Raw genomic sequence first — 16,359 nt, 5'->3', positions numbered from 1 at the left:
GAAATTCTTACATGAAAGACCAGAAGAATGTTTGATAAATATTTTTTGCCATTTAGTTCCATTCATCCTACTCATACAGGACCCGCTTGGAGACATTTTGGCGTCTAGCATTTTGCCTTCATTTTTTGGTATAAGAGGAGGAATAAAGGTCGCCAGGTTCCCCATGTCGTGGAAATGTATTTAATAGTGTTGAAATATGACTTTTGAGCTTTTATGCTTAAGGATGATTCTAAATGTCACAGTGGCCGAGAGGTAGCGGGATTGTTTTGTGTCTCAGGAGATAAGTGGATGTGACGCTATGAGAACAGAAGCAGAGTGTGAAGATAGAGGCAGCAAGGCAGTGGCGCCTAGCCACAAGGCTACGGGTCGAATCTGGATGTTTTCCTTGGCTGCTCGCTGTAAACAGGTCGTATAAGATAAACATGTAAGAGAATGGTGTACAATTGAGAATAATGCTGACTAATGCTTACTGCCATGAAAGGAACGTAAGGGCGGGGGAATGACAGAAGGGTATAAGAAGCACAACACACAGCTAGGAAAGATATAGGAAAGGGAGAGAGAATCCATTTTTTGTCGTGTTGGCTTTTTAATAAACCTGTTACTCACTTTGATAAAGACTCAGAGGCTCAAATTCATTTTTTGTCACGATTTCCACCACAATTTGGCGTCACGAACAGGATGAGCAGCGGACTGCGGCGAGGGAGGAGAAGTGAAACACCCACCGAGGACGCTCTCTGGCTGAAGCCGGACCCAAAGCAGGGAAAAATCCCACAGAATAAGGGAGAAGTACCGTGGGGGCGGGTGTGACTAATCATCCCTCCGCACGCAGTCCAAGCCTCATCAACGAACGAATAGGTGGTGAGTGACAAGTTTAAGATTATTTGAATGTTGTTGAATTTTATACCCCTCCACCTCGCCTAAAGCACTCCGCCCTGGACAAAGTTTAGTTGCATGACGGTGTGACACATTGCGTGGCAGTCGGGGCAGGACGCTCGACGGCGCAATAAGAGAAGACTAGCCTGGTCAGAGCGAGGCCTCTATTGATAGACGTATCTTTAGAGCAATAGGTCCGGACCGTGGGGAGGAGTGCATAAGTAATATCAATAGTACAGGGTTTGAGTATTGGGAGTAGGGATAAAGGGAGGTGAGACTTGGTTGTTGGGGCCAAATTTCTCTGAGTCGCCAAATCAAGTGAGAGAACAAAATGGGATCCCAATTAGCTGTTAGTTTAATTGTTTTAATTTAGTTTAATTAATTAGTTAAAGTTTAACCCTAAAGTCCATACTGCAGCTCTTTTTAGCAAATGAGCCAGGATTATGGTACTGACAGCGTAATGCATGTTCCCCTTTGGATCAAATATTTCGGATTTCCAGCAAATGAACTCTCCCTCAGCAAAAAAAAAAAAACAGCAAATGGTAGTTTAGTGTGAAATATTTGAATAAATTTAAAGAAAGAGTAATATCACCACCCGTGGGATCTCAGTGTGTCTCAGTCATGCTTGATCCTGACCTCGATGCCGCCCCACCGAGACGACCCCGACCAGGAGAACCAGCAGCACCAGAACCAGAAGAAGACCTCCCACCACCACCACCGGAGATGCTACAACCACCTCCACCGCCATACAACCCACCACCTGCAACGCCTTGCCCATACGCACCAGCGAGGGCAGGCCTGGATGAGATCCAACAGAGCGCATCAGCGGCTCCGCAGACCAGCCCATCCCCAACTGGCCCTGGACAGCAGCAGCCTCCTCCCGTGTGGTCACCCGTGGCTGCACACACCAGGAGCCGTAATGAGAACAACATAGAGGGGAGTGAGACATTCACTGTTATGCCCACCTCCCCGGGAGGCCGACATCACCATGGGAATGTTCTTACAGTAGTTGAGGCTCCGAGTGGATGTTTTCCAATAGTGGAAGTTGCAGGACCTGAAGGCCCGTTGTTAGTCCACTGATACTGGACTGAAAAGGATATAATGGAAGCTCCCTCTGGTTTATCTGACCCTCGACAAGTAGGAGGACGAAAGTTTGGAGAGGAATTTGAGGACTTTGTTATGTCTTGTCGCCCAACTGCGAATGAGATAAAACGCATCATGTTCAAGAAGCTGGGGTCCGGTTACTGCAAGATTAACCAGAACTGGCCAGATGGAGACATTCACCTGGCAGCCCCCAGTTATCAGCCACCAGCTGACCAACCGGACCCCAACGCTCCCTATCGGAATATGATAAGGGGTCTGAGAACTCGCCTAGAGGCTGCTTTCCCTCTGCATGTGAACACGGGGAAGATAGCAGCATGTAAGCAGGAAGATGGAGAGACTGTCCAAGATGATCTAGTCCGCTTGACAAGAGTGCACACAGATTACAGCGGGCTGGAAGCACCTGCTCTAAGAGCGAATGATGCAGAGCACGTGGGCCCATGGGAAGCAGACAGCCTCTCAGCGTCATTGAGGACCATGCCAAACACCATGAAGGCCTCCTCAACTCAGAAACAAAGAGGAGAGAAAAAAAACGAGCAGACATGTTGACGACGGTACAGCAAGTTGCAGCCCTCCCCACCAGAGCTCCACGCCAAGGAGGCCAAGGGAGAGGACCGGGGAGGGGTCGAGGACGAGGCAGAGGGAGAGGATTCGCTGGCAATGGGCCAGCCTTCCAACCAAGTGTGGATCAGATGGATGAATGGGAGAATCGGTGCTATAACTGCGGCCAACTTGGACATTTCGCCAGAGACTGTCCAGGACAGCCCACTCAAGAGAAGTGATGGGCGGCGGAGGGGCAGGATGGCGAGGCGGGATCAACTGACACACCAAAAAGGGAAGTGCCATCTTCTTCTCCTTATTTTTCATTAGTGCAGCAGCTGACAACATGCCCTTTAAGCATGCCAAAAATAACGTTAACGGTACAAGAGAAGGACTTGGAATTTTTGGTAGATAGTGGGGCAGGCCATTCGGTGATTAGAACGAATGACCTTCACTGTGACACACAGCAGGGAAAATCTCGAGCATTAATAGGTGTGGGGGGAGAAGTAGTTAGAGAGAAAGTGTCTGTGCCTCTCCAGTGCTCTCTAAATGGCAAAATGTTTTGCATTGTTTCTTAATATCTTTGGTTTGCCCAGTAAATCTGTTAGCTAGGGATCTAATGTGTAAATTGGGATGCACTTTGATTAGCTCACCAGAGGGACTAGCCGTAGATTTTCTAGAACAACCATGCATGGTTCAAATAGCATCAGGTGTCCCTGGATACGCTTACATATGGCGCTGTGTTGATGAACAAGGGGAAACTGTTAAACATTTTCTGTCAAAAGCCCAACAAACAGTTTTAGGATCTTTGCAATGGAAAACTCAAGATGTGCATTGCACCTCACACATCAGTCGAGGCCCAGATCATGATTATGATAAACAGTTTTTTAAACCAATGACAGAATCCCTTGCCACTGCAGCACTCATATGGAGCGACAAAATGGCGGCCGCCCAAGTTTCACTGACAAAAGCTCAGAGCAAACTGTTCACAGTAGGTAATTCGTACACACACATCTCCCTAGCCAGATTTAAACACACCCTCCCATGGCGAGACATTGGACAATGGGCTTTGAGAGTGGCCAAGGCTAACGATTGGATTGACACAGAGCGCCCTAATGTACAGTACAGCGCCTCCACGAAAACGTGGAAGTGCCCTTTTCAATGCAGATTGAGAACGGAGCGCACTGTGGAGCTATTTGGCCCCCCTCCATTGGTGCAGGCTGCCACGCTCACAGAGGAGGAGGAACTAGAACTGGCTTCACTTCCTCCTCAACTGTGGGCGTCCAGTAAATATGATGTGGGACTAATTAAAGACTGTGAACCAGTTGTGATCACTCCCAAATCAGCATACAGACCCAGGCAGGGCCAGTATCCTTTGAAGCCTGAGGCAATTGAGGGCATTAAGCCTGTATTTCAAGCACTGCTCCAGACAGGGGTAATAGTTCCATGTCCAGACTCACCAGTAAGAACACCAATCTTCCCAGTAAAGAAACCCGGCTGGGATGAGTGGAGGTTTGTTCAAGATCTGCAAGGAGTAAATGCAGCAGTCCAAGCTAGAGCCCCAGAGGTTCCAAACCCCCACACCATTTTGTCCCAAATACCCACTGACCCCACCCACTACACAGTAGTGGACCTGGCCAATGCATTTTTCAGTGTGCCAGGGGTATTGCGAATCACCTACCATCTATAATGCGGCCTTGAGAGATAGCCTGGCTTCACGAACACTACCCAAAGAGGTGGTGCTGGTTCAGTATGTGGATGATTTGCTCCTGAGCACCCCCTCACGGGAGCTCTGCAAACAGGCCACCCAGCAGTTGCTGCAGCATCTAGCCAACAATGGGCACAAAGCCAGCAAAAACAAATTGCAATATTGCAAGCCAGAGGTCACCTTTCTGGGCCACATTATCACTGCAGGCCAAAAGCGAATGGCAGCAGACAGAATACAGGCGATTTGCCAAACTCCCAAACCAATGACTAAGAAACAACTGTTGTCTTTCCTTGGTATGTGCTCATATTGTCACACTTTCATTCCATCTTATGCTGAGAAAGAGGGGCCCCTTAGGGAAATCATTCCAACAAAAAGCACGAATACCACACGCCTGCAGTGGACTGAGCAGGCTGAGGAAGCTTTCACACAGCTCAAGATAGCTTTGCAAAACATGCCTGCTTTGGGTATACCTGATCCAACAAAACCCTTTGTACAAATGGTGGATGTGAAAGGCATCTATTTGACGTCAGTCCTCACACATAAACATGGGGATAAGTTACACCCAGTGGCGTATTTCTCCTGCAAATTGGACCCTGTAGCTCAGGGCCTGCAAGTTTGCCTTAGAGCAGTGGCAGCAGCAGAAAAGGCTGTAGTAGCCTCTAGAGACTTAATTGCGTATGCCCCCCTCACACTCAAGGTTCTACACTCAGTGCATAACATCTTGCAAGACTAAAGGGTTGCGTTATCATACAGCTTTGCTGGACCTGCCCAATGTTACGGTGCGCCATTGCACCGTTCTAAACCCAGCCTCACTTCTGCCTACTCCAGAAGATGGAGAGCCACATGATTGCCAGCTACTGCTGCTACATGCATGTACACCCAGAGTAGATCTCAAAGACGAGCCACTGCCAAATGCAGAGTTAGAACTATTTGCTGATGGTTCAGCCAGCAAAGATGAAATGGGAATAAATCGGGTTGCATATGCTGTGGTCTCTGCTATCGATATTTTGCACACACAGAGCCTTCCTAGCTCATATTCAGCAAAAGCTGCAGAGTTTATTGCGTTAACTAAAGCCTGTGAACTCGCAGAAGGCAAAACGCTCACGGTCTGGACGGACTCCAGATATGCTTGGGGTGTGGCACATGACTTCAATTACATGTGGAAACAAAGGAACTTTCTGACAAGCTCTGGCACTAAAATAAAACATCACAAATTCATTAATGAATTACTTTCTGCTTTATTGCTACCATCACAAATTGCAGTAGTCAAATGTGCAGCACACACTTCAGCAGATGACCCTGTCAGTAAGAGAAATGCTTTTGCAGACCATGTGGCAAAACATACTGCCTGCACAGATCCAATCGCCGCCACACAGCTTCCTGTAACAGACCAAGAGAAACCTACACTGCAAGACATCCAGTCCTCTGCTACTCCGGCAGAGCGGGCTCAATGGTCCAAATCAGTGTGTGTTAAACAAAATAAGGTATGGGTACACAATGCTACAGACAGACCATGTCTCCCTAAAGCATACATGAAAGGGTTAATTGCTATTGCTCATGGGAGGAGTCACATGAGCAAAGGGGGGATAATGGATATGATAGCAAGACACTGGTATGCACCTGGACTCTCCACACTCACCCAAAATTTTTGTTTAGCATGCTTAGTATGTGCACAAAACACACACAGACACACACAACCTCTGTCTGTGGGTCACCCCCCAGCGACAGAACCGTTCCAACATTGGCAAATTGATTTTGTTGAATTAACTCCAGCAGAAGGGAAAAGGTTCCTCCTGGTCTGTTTATGCATGTTCAGCAAATGGGTTGAGGCTTTTCCCACAGGTACCCAGGATGGCGAAGCAGTGGCCAAAGCATTCCTCAAGGAAATAATTCCCAGATGGGGCCTGCCACAACATGTTTCAAGTGATAATGGTAAACCCTTTGTATACACAGGCTTGAATAGCCTGACCAAGTATCTAGGAATAGATATAAGAAAACATTGCAGCTACCACTCCACCAGCGCCGGGCAGTAGAGAGGGCTAATGGGACCATCAAAAATGGTCTTAAAAAAATGACACAACAAACAGGCCTTAACTGGGTCAAATGTCTCGCTCTGGTCCTTTGGCACAGTAGAACCAGACCACAAACGAGAACGGGCCTAAGAGCATTTGAGATAGTGTTTGGCAGGCCTCCCAACATGGGAATAGGTCCACCCCCACTCGATAACCAGTTGCTTGACCACTCTCTCACGACCTACTGCGTCTCACTTTATGAGACGCTTCTGTCTGTGTCTAAGCAGGTGAAAGCAGTACTACCTCAAGCAGCTGACCAGCCCTTCCACGACTACAAGCCGGGTGATTGGGTGCTGATTCGGGACCTGAGGAGGCAGAGGTGGAACCAGCCCAAGTGGAGGGGACCTCACCAAGTGCTTCTGGTCACCCACACTGCAGTCAAGGTGGAAGGACGAGGAACATGGGTACATCACACTCACAGTAAGAGGGCTCCAACGACACCTGAGGAAATGACTTCAACATGATGTACATCACACTGTTGCTCTCCCACACCACTAGACAATGCTACGGCTGCTCCACTGATCCAGAACATGTCAGAGTGTGGACTGAACATAGGGGTGGGGTTCATGTTGAATGTTTCCCAAGAGTATTTACTGACTGGGTGGATGCCTGTATGGGCCACTAATGGCACCCAAGCTATCGCACATAGACCCAATGATTGTGAATCTAATGGTCCCAGGTATTCACCTCAGTTTCAAAACATATCTTTTTCTGCAATACCCACTTATAATACTACCATGTGCTTGTGTTCAATAGGTGTCCCAGATGGCCCCATCTTAGGTCACACCTGATGCCGGGTCAATTTTCCTGCCCAAAATTCAGAAAATACTGTCTCTACTGGTCACATCACCCATTATTTCCAGTCTACTAACTGCACCCTACTCATGTACACCCAAACCTCAGCCTAGTAAACTGGGTCTGTGGTCAGTTGGCCTACACTGGGTTCCCAATTGCAACGCAGTATAACTGGAGAGGGTGCTGTACTCCCGCCATAGTAGTTCCCAATTTAGCCGTGCTCCATAAGCCCGTTAGGACTAGGCGAGGTGCCTCAACTTACAATGGATACACCCTCGCTGACCCCTGGACCTCCCCAGGGACAGCTGTGGGGTGGTCTGTGTTCTTGGGGGAGGCACAGCAGCAGCCTTGAACAAGATAAATGGCCTGGCATGGCAGATACTAGTCTTAGCCAATGAAACAGAGAAAGCTCTCACCTTAGTGAATACTGAGATGGCTGCAATTAGACAAGCCGTGTTGCAGAACAGAATGGCTCTTGACCTCTTACTGGCTAAGGAAGGAGGGGTCTGTAAGGTATTGAACATTTCATGTTGTTTCTCACTCCCAGATTATTATAAATATGTCTGATCTCATTGCTCACATGCAAGCTAGCATTCAGCCTCCACCAATCGCAGATGACTCCTGGTTTAGCTGGCTGACATCTCTGATGGGCCCATGGGGACACTGGATTGTTACTATGTTAATACCATTTATATGTGTGCTACTTCTTGTGATATGTATTGCTCCCTGCATCTATAATTGCATTTCTGCCATGATTGCCCGCTCCTTTACTGCTCAATATCACATGTTACAGATGGACCTTGAGGATGATGAAAATCACCCTTCTGATTCTTTGAACTTGCAACAATTGTTTAATGAGGGAAAGTAAGGTTTAGAGGTTGATTTAGAATCAAAGGGGGGAATTGTCGTGGAAATGTATTTAATGGTGTTGAAATATGATTTTTGAGCTTTTATGCTTAAGGATGATTCTAAATGTCACAGTGGCCGAGAGGTAGCGGGATTGTTTTGTGTCTCAGGAGATAAGTGGAAGAGACCTCGCTATGAGAACAGAAGCAGAGTGTGAAGATAGAGGCGGCAAGGCAGTGGCGCCTAGCCACAAGGCTATGGGTCGAATCTGGATGTTTTCCTTGGCTGCTCGATGTAAACAGGTCGTATAAGATAAACATGTAAGAGAATGGTGTACAATTGAGAATAATGCTGACTAATGCTTACTGCCATGAAAGGAACGTAAGGGCGGGGGAATGACAGAAGGGTATAAGAAGCAAAACACACAGCTAGGAAAGATATAGGAAAGGGAGAGAGAATCCATTTTTTGTCATGTTGGCTTTTTAATAAACCTGTTACTCACTTTGATAAAGACTCAGAGGCTCAAATTCATTTTTTGTCACGATTTCCACCACACCCACAAACTGGCTCTGGCTGTGCTTTAGCCTGGATAGCTTTCACTGCAGGTTGCTTACACGATTCAAAATGATCAATAAGCCAGTAATTACAATATAGCTGTGGATTCCACAACTTATGCACGCTACTCCGAAGAAAAAAGAACACTAATGAAGAGTCTTGCTTTCTCATGGTGAATCTGTAGAAATGCACTACATGTTCAGAAGTATGACTCCTAATTATCAATAGAATGGGACACTCTGAAGCAACCACACATGATCCTAATGTCACCATACCTAAGCATCAGGTAGAGCATTAGGCTGTGGAGCAGTGGAACTGTTGGAGTGATGGAGCTCCACTGAATGCATCTGAGATGAGTAAGGTTACAAATTCTCTATTGTAAGAGGTGTGAGGTGTCTACAAACTTTTGGTCTTGTGTAGTTGTCAATATAGCACATTCACACCCTCCTTGTTTGGCACAGGCCTGCCATTTTAGTGTGAACACTCCACCTGTACTAAGGTGCACACTAAACAACAAACCACTGTCCAGCAGAAATCCCGGGTCTCAGTTTGCTTCCAAATGATTCCTGGTGGTGGAATGCATTTTTGTGATGATCCAAACCAAATGAAGGAGTTCAAGATTAGAACATGGTTTTGTGCTTATTCTAGCAGCACATTGGCAATGTACAGTCAACATAAGACTTTTGTTGTCATGTTGGATCCTCCCCTGTCCCATCCTATCTTCACCTGTTCTTTGTCTCTTAGCCATGCCCTCTCATTGGTCTCTTGACGTTTATTGTTTTCTATTAGTATTTATACCCCTGTGTTTGGTCAGTGCCTTTGTCTTACATTGTGTCTGTATACCCTGTTGTCTGTTTCTCTGGTTGTTGTTCCAGCTTTACTTCTGTTTACTTTGTTTACTCTTCACCTGTTCTTTGTTTCTTAGCCCCACCCCACTTAGCCCTGGCCCCTCAGCTCCCTGCTCAAGCGCTGGCCCTTCAGCGCCCCACTCCAGTGCTAGTCACTTAGCGTCCTGCTCCTGCTTCAGTTTTGCATTAGGTACTCCTCTACAACCTGTTCCAGTCCCTGCTCAACCTCTTCTTCAGTTCCCAACTCAGCTTATCTCTCAGCAACCATTACAGTTCCCTGCCTGTCTACGTTAAATCCCTCTCCTCTTCTGCCATTTGTCCAGCCTCCTACCCGGTCTTTTGTTCAGTCATCTGTCTGTCCCCCTGTCCAGTCTCCTGTCCAGTTCTTTATCCCACCTTCTGTCCAGTCTCCCGCTCAGTCTCCTGTCTCATCTCCAGTCCACTCTCCTGTTCTCGTTTCATTTCCATCTAAAGTCATGTCTCCAGTCCTGCCTCATGTTTTGTCTCCTGTCCAGCCTCATAATCCATGTGTTCTCCGGTCCTTCATTTCATCTCCTGCCCAGTCCCATGTTCAGTCCACTGTCCAATCTCCCATCCAGCCCTGTATCTATATGTATCTGTATCTGTCTTATATCCAGTCTTTTGACTAGTTTCCTGTCCATTCCCCTGTCCAGTTTCCTGTGCATTCCTCAGTGTAGTTTTTGTCTGTTTCTGTGGTCAGTCCCTTGTCCAGCTCTTGTTTTCAGCCTCCCCATCTGAGCTAACGCCCTTGGTGTTCCCTTCCGTGCCTCAGGAGCTGCTTGTTAGAGAGGGGCTTCTGTAATATCTGTTCACTTTTTGTCCTGGTCTTTCTCTGCCTTTTTCTTGGTTTCCTAGTACTGTGTGTTTTTGTACATCTGCCATGTGCCTTTGTTTTCTTTTGACATGTGCTTTTGTTGTCATGTTGGATCCTCCCCTGTCCTGCCCTGTCTTCACCTGTTCTTTGTCTCTTAGCCCCGCCCTCTCATTGGTCTCAGGTGTTTCTTTTTTTCTGTTAGTATTTACACACCTGTGTTTGCTCAGTCCATTTGTCTTGCATTGTGTCTATATACCCTGTTGCCTGTTTCTCTAGTCGTTGTTCCATGTTTAGTTCTGTTTACTTTGTTTTGTCTTGTCATGGATTCATCTGTTCCACTCACCTCTGCCACTGTGTTTTTGGACTCTGAATCATGTTTAAATAAAAGCAACTCACACTTGCATCCTGCCCCAGTGCCTCCTACGTTACAGAATGCAAGATCTAACAAGGATGCAGTGAGCCTTGTTCTCTCCCAAAAGTGTGAGCACTTGTGAGGGTATCATGCAGTGCAGATTTTACCTTCAGTATGTACAATGTCCTACCCCACCAGACATTGTAAACGTTTGGTTCGTATGCAAGGCCCTAGAGTGGTCCAATATTGTGCTCGAGAAAAGGGCTGAAGAGGCAAGGACTGTGGAGGGATTTTTTTAAGTTGCTGCAAGCAAGAATTTCTTGGTTATCAAGCAGGACGCATATTCTTGAGGTCTCTGCTAAGCCAGCAGGCCCTCTTACCTCCAAGAACGTCTCTGTAGGCCCTCCTGCCACCAAGGACACCTCTGCAGGCCCTTCTGCCTCCGAGAATGCCACAGCATCATTCTGTAGTGTCATGCAAAATAGTAATTTCTTGACTCAATGGTGGCAGATATGAAAGCAACAGAGTGCTTGTAGTGCTAAGTTAATGACCAATGAACAAGCACTGATGAGAATAATGTGTTGCACTTTAGCTACTGCAGAGGGAAATAAACCTATCTAATAAACCTATCTATGAAACAGACATAAGATCCCAAAAATGCAAACTCTGGTTGAGACTTCAGCAAACTGAGTGTGAAAACAGCTGACATGTGCAGATGACATTGCTACTGGAATATAAGGTGACTGAAAGCACATTCTACTTGAACCTGTTTAACTTTCTTAAAAAACTTACATTTTACCAAATATTAAGCTTTTACCAAATATTAAGCTGTGCTCCACTCTCCCCTAACTTCAAGTGTTTTTCTTGAGCTCTGTAACTTCGGTATCTTCTTCTTCTTCTTTTGGCTGCTCCCTTTAGGGGTCGCCACAGCAGATCATCTGCCTCCATCTTGCCCTATCCACTGCCTCCTCTACTTTTACACCAATCATCTCCATGTCCACCTTCACTACATCCATAAACCTTCTCTGAGGTCTACCTCTTCTCCTTCTACCCGGCAGTTCCATCTCCAACATTCTTTGACCAATATATCCACTATTCCTCCTCAACACATGTCCAAACCATCTCAACCTGGCCTCTCTGGCTTTATCTCCAAACTGCTTCACCCGTCTCCACCCACTCAATCCTGCCTGCACCCTCTTCTTCACCTCTCTTCTACACTGTCCATTGCTCTGGATGGTTGACCCAAGATATTTGAAGTCATCCACCTTTACGACCTCTACTCCTTGCATCTTCACCTATCCACCTGCCTCCCTCTCATTCACACACATGTATTCCGTCTTGTCTCTACTGCCCTTTATTCCTCTCCTCTCCAGTGTGAACCTCCACCTCTCCAGATTCTCTTCCACCTGCTCTCTACTCTCACCACAAATTACAATGTCATCTGTAAACATCATGGTCCATGGAGCCTCCTGCCTGACCTCATCTGTCAACCTTTCCATTACCATTGCAAACAAGAAGGGGCTCAAAGCTGATCCCTGATGTAACCCTACCTTCACCTTGAAACCATTTGTCACTCCAACTGCACACCTCACCACTGTCCCACTATCCTCATACATGTCCTGCACCACCCTAACATACTTTTCAGCTACACCTTACTTCCTCATACAGTACCACAGTTCCTCTCTTGGCACCCTATCATATGCCTTCTCTAGATCAACAAAGACACAATGCAGCTCCTTCTGACCTTCTCTGTACTTCTCTACCAGCAATCTCACTGGTCTGAACCTCTCGCCTTAGCCTTGCTTCAACAACTCTTTCCCATACCTTCATGGTGTGGCTCATCAACTTTATACCTCTGTAGTTACTGCAGCTCTGCACATCACCCTTGTTCTTAAAAATGGGGACCAGTACACTGCTTCTCCACTCATCAGGCATCCTCTCACTCTCCAGGATTTTGTTAAACAACCTGGTTAAAAAGTCCACTGCCCTCTCTCCTAAACATCTCAATACCTCCACAGGTATGTCATCTGGACCAACTGCCTTTCCATTCTTCATCCGTTTTAAAGCTGCCCTCACTTCCACCTTACTAATTCTCTGCACTTCCTGATCCACTATCTCTCCCCCCATTGTCCTCCTCTCTCTCTCCTTCCATCTACTCAACACTCTCTGTTCACTCACTAGTACGTTTCCCTCTCTATCCTTTATCAGCCTAACCTGCTGTACATCCTTTCCAGCTCTATCTTTCTGTTTAGCCAAACGATACAAGTCCTTTACTCCTTCTTTACTGTCCAGCCTCTCATACAGCTCATCATAGGCCTGAGCCTTTGCCTTTGCCACCATTCTTTTCGCTATGCGACTATAACTTCTGTAGCTCTGTAACTTCGGTATATTGTTAATAAAAGCTGAATCAAAACACATGTTTTTTGCACGCTTGCAAATGGTGTGAATACTTGAAATATGTAGATTTTAATACTTATCAGACACATGTACAGATTTTGTCCATGCATGGATCACCTAAAACAAAAATGCTTGGTTGCTAAGAAACACTGTTTTGTGAACAGACAAAGAGCATAAAAAACAGTGAGTCAGTGTCTTTTGTGTAAAGGCATGTGAAATGAGAAATGAATTGCAATTAAAATATACTCAATACATTTCAGAAGCTACAAAATCAGACTGAATCACTATATAATATTGTCAAATTCAGGTGGAGGCAAGTTAAATGACTTTAATATTTGAGTAGTTATGAATGGTTGCAGTCCTGCACACATGCAGAGACACTGGCCACAAATAGCTTTCACTAATAAAGCAATCACATTACAAATGAAAAATAGATTTAGTCCAAGACTTTTACTGGGAAAAAATGTGGTTGTGGTATTTATATGTTAAGAGTGAATTACATGTTATTACATGTTTTGTTACTAATTAAGTATTTTGTTATTGTTTTTAATTATTTTAGTAAGTTGTGGTCACAGTAAGTTTTCACATGGGTGATTTAGGTTTTGAATGAATCTTTATTTTCGATAAATGTAGTGATCATTTAAAAGCTGCATTTTGTGTTTACTCTTGTCATCTTTGTCATATATTGAAACTGTTTGATCTGAAATATTTAAATGTGACAAATTAGCACAAATCTAAGAAAATATGTGAGGAGCAAATACTTTTTTCACAGTACTGTAATATAGCAATTATCTGTAGTATATAAATATCACTGTGTAATTAGAAAAAGTAGTTTTGTCTGGAAACATATCAGTCAAATTTAAGTTCTGACTTACATTAGAAGTAAGGAACATTTTCACCTTCTCTTGTAAACTTACCATTTTGGAGACATGATTTCTTTTTGGGGGGAAGGATAACAATTGTGTTCTACATTTGGTAACACATTACTGTAACTACTTAAGCAATAGAAAACAAGAGGGAGTGTGTTATCAGTAGCAGTTCATTCTCCAACTCCTCACACTAAATTCCGAAGTGGTCATCACCACCAAGCAAGCTTTTCAGTCGGCAGCTATGACACAACACCTAAACAACCTGACATTAGCCAGAAATGAACCAAATATCATCGCCAAATGTGTAGTCTGACCTTCAGAATCCAAACTCAGTTTGGATTTATGGCATTTGTCTGACACTCTTATCCAGAGCGACTTACAGTTTTTATATTGGTATAGTGTAGGGTGCTGACCCAGGTGGGGACTGAACCCTGGTCTACAGTGTAGAAGGCAGAGGTGTTATCCACTACACTAACCAACCACCAGTTTGGATCAGTTTTGTCAATTTTTGCAAGTTCAATATTAATGTTGTTTTGTTTCAGCCAGTCTGTAAAGCATCTTACAGCCCATTTTGTTTGGTGAATGGTATTCAGTTAATTTCTGGTTTCTTCTGTCACAGCTGCCAACTGGAAAGCTTGCTCAGTGGTAATGACAGTTTGGGAATTTAGTGTTGTCTCGTCTTCAAAGTCTGACCAAATCGGCTGTCGGTCAAATGTGATCTTAAAAGTATTCATTTTCTGTTTGTGTCAAAGTAAGAAGTAAAAACATTCAAATGGCTTAAGCATCTCCTACAGCTATCAAAATCGTTGCTTAGCAGCAGAGTTTCAGCAGAGTGATACAGTGTTTGTCAAAAAAACATGATGTTATGGTGAAATAACAGCACAGTTAGAACAGTTCTCAATCAGCTTGTATGGCCGGAACCAACTGTTGTATAAGTGTACATGAAGCACTCATGGCATATTAATTGCTCTTTCTGCAGACTTACATTATGAGCTTGATACAGGAACACTGCAAGTCCAAAAGCTGCAAAAGATGAACCCCAAGTGTCTTTAGTCAAGTTAAAGGTGAAAGAATGTGTTCTGAGCTAAACAATGGCTATGACTTTACATTAACTACAACCCAATTTCCAAAAATGTTGGGACACAGTGTTACGATTGGCCCCTCTCAGGCCTCCATGTGCTTTTGTTTACCTTTTGGTCCTGTCCATGTGCTTCCTTGTTTTGATACTTCCCTGTCCTGCCCACTTGTTTCCAGACCCTGCCCTTGAATGTTCTCACCTGTGTCTTGTTAACCACCTGTGTCTTGTTACCCTGTTCTAGTATGTAAGCCCTGTGTTTTTCCCTAGTTGGTTGATGGTCTTTGTATTGTCTTGTTTGGTGTCGTATCTTCTGGTTATTTTTCCTAGACTCTGTTTTTGTGTTTAGTCTGTATTCCTTTTTGTCATGTCTGTACATAGTTCTCTGTTGGCTCTTTGACCCTGGATTGTCTAGACCCTAATTATGAATTTGCCCCTAATAAATTTCGCTTCTCTCAGCGTATGCGTCTGCCTCATCATCGCTCCCCAGCATTACACAGAATGTAAATAAAAAAAGAATGCTTCAATATGCAAATCATGTAAAGTATATTTTTAAAGGAAAATACTATAAAGACAACATATCAAATGTTGAAGCCAAGAAATGTTATAGATTTAAAACTTTTTTTTTAATTGGGAATTTAATGTCAACACGTTCCAAAATAGTGAGGGATGGAGGCATGTGTTTCATACCTCAATCTGAAGAATGATTTCACCATGCAAAGAACCATTTAACCATTTTAACCATTTAATATGCATTATGCATATGGTTTCTTTGAGTGTTTCACGCAGAACCATTGCCTTTACTAAAGAAACCTTGAAGAACCATTTTCAAGAGTGCAGGCATAAAAGTTAGGTCTAGCTTACACCAGATCTTAGTGAAAACTCATCTTAAGACCAGCTGGTGCAATAGTGTTAAAAGTTGCACCCAGAAAGTTTAGCTCATTACCAGGTGTGAGCACTGTTTATGTAACCAAAAGAAGTGTAAATCCAGTTTATGCCGTTCACATGGCAATGGATAACCAACTGAGCCCGGCCTTTATCATGCCGTTGATCTCAAACAATCTCATTTGGTCTACTTGTCTGAACAGAGGTGTGGCCATAGCGGATGCTGAGTTGGATTATGCCCAGGCACATGTGCTCAAGTTGTAGAACTACTTTGATATGATTAATTTATTGGTCCATTCATTACTTGATCCATTACCTGTCTAATCATCATTTTCTCCTTTAATGCTTTTGTTTACAGCTTGCTTCAGCTGTGTTTATCAGGGTTTGTTTGGCCAGGTGGCGCTTTGGACAGTATTTAATTCATTCTTGTACTACTTGCATACAGATTATATAAAGATAATAGTTAACTAAGTATATTTGCATTGCTTCTTGCCTTTAATTTGCATTTCAAGACCTCAAACATGACAATTGGCTTTGTGTTATTAAGTTCATTCATTTTATGTTAGAGTATTCAAAAACATATATGCAGAATGACCAATAATCAATTA

At 44.5% G+C, this 16,359-nt stretch overlaps 1 long non-coding RNA gene across 1 annotated transcript; it reads left to right on the top strand.

Moving 5' to 3' along the window:
• The first annotated feature begins 779 nt into the window (after window positions 1-779).
• LOC119264000 lies at window positions 780-8,442 on the top strand. The gene is made up of 2 exons (XR_005130693.1): window positions 780-858; window positions 6,522-8,442. It is a non-coding gene; the product is annotated as an uncharacterized LOC119264000 (long non-coding RNA).
• Window positions 8,443-16,359: the final 7,917 nt, after the last annotated feature.

Source organism: Pygocentrus nattereri, chromosome 1, assembly GCF_015220715.1.
Source record: "Pygocentrus nattereri isolate fPygNat1 chromosome 1, fPygNat1.pri, whole genome shotgun sequence".
Classification (NCBI taxonomy): domain Eukaryota; kingdom Metazoa; phylum Chordata; class Actinopteri; order Characiformes; family Serrasalmidae; genus Pygocentrus; species Pygocentrus nattereri.
The sequence above is the reverse complement of the archived record's forward strand: the minus strand, read 5'-3'. Positions and strand labels throughout refer to the sequence as shown.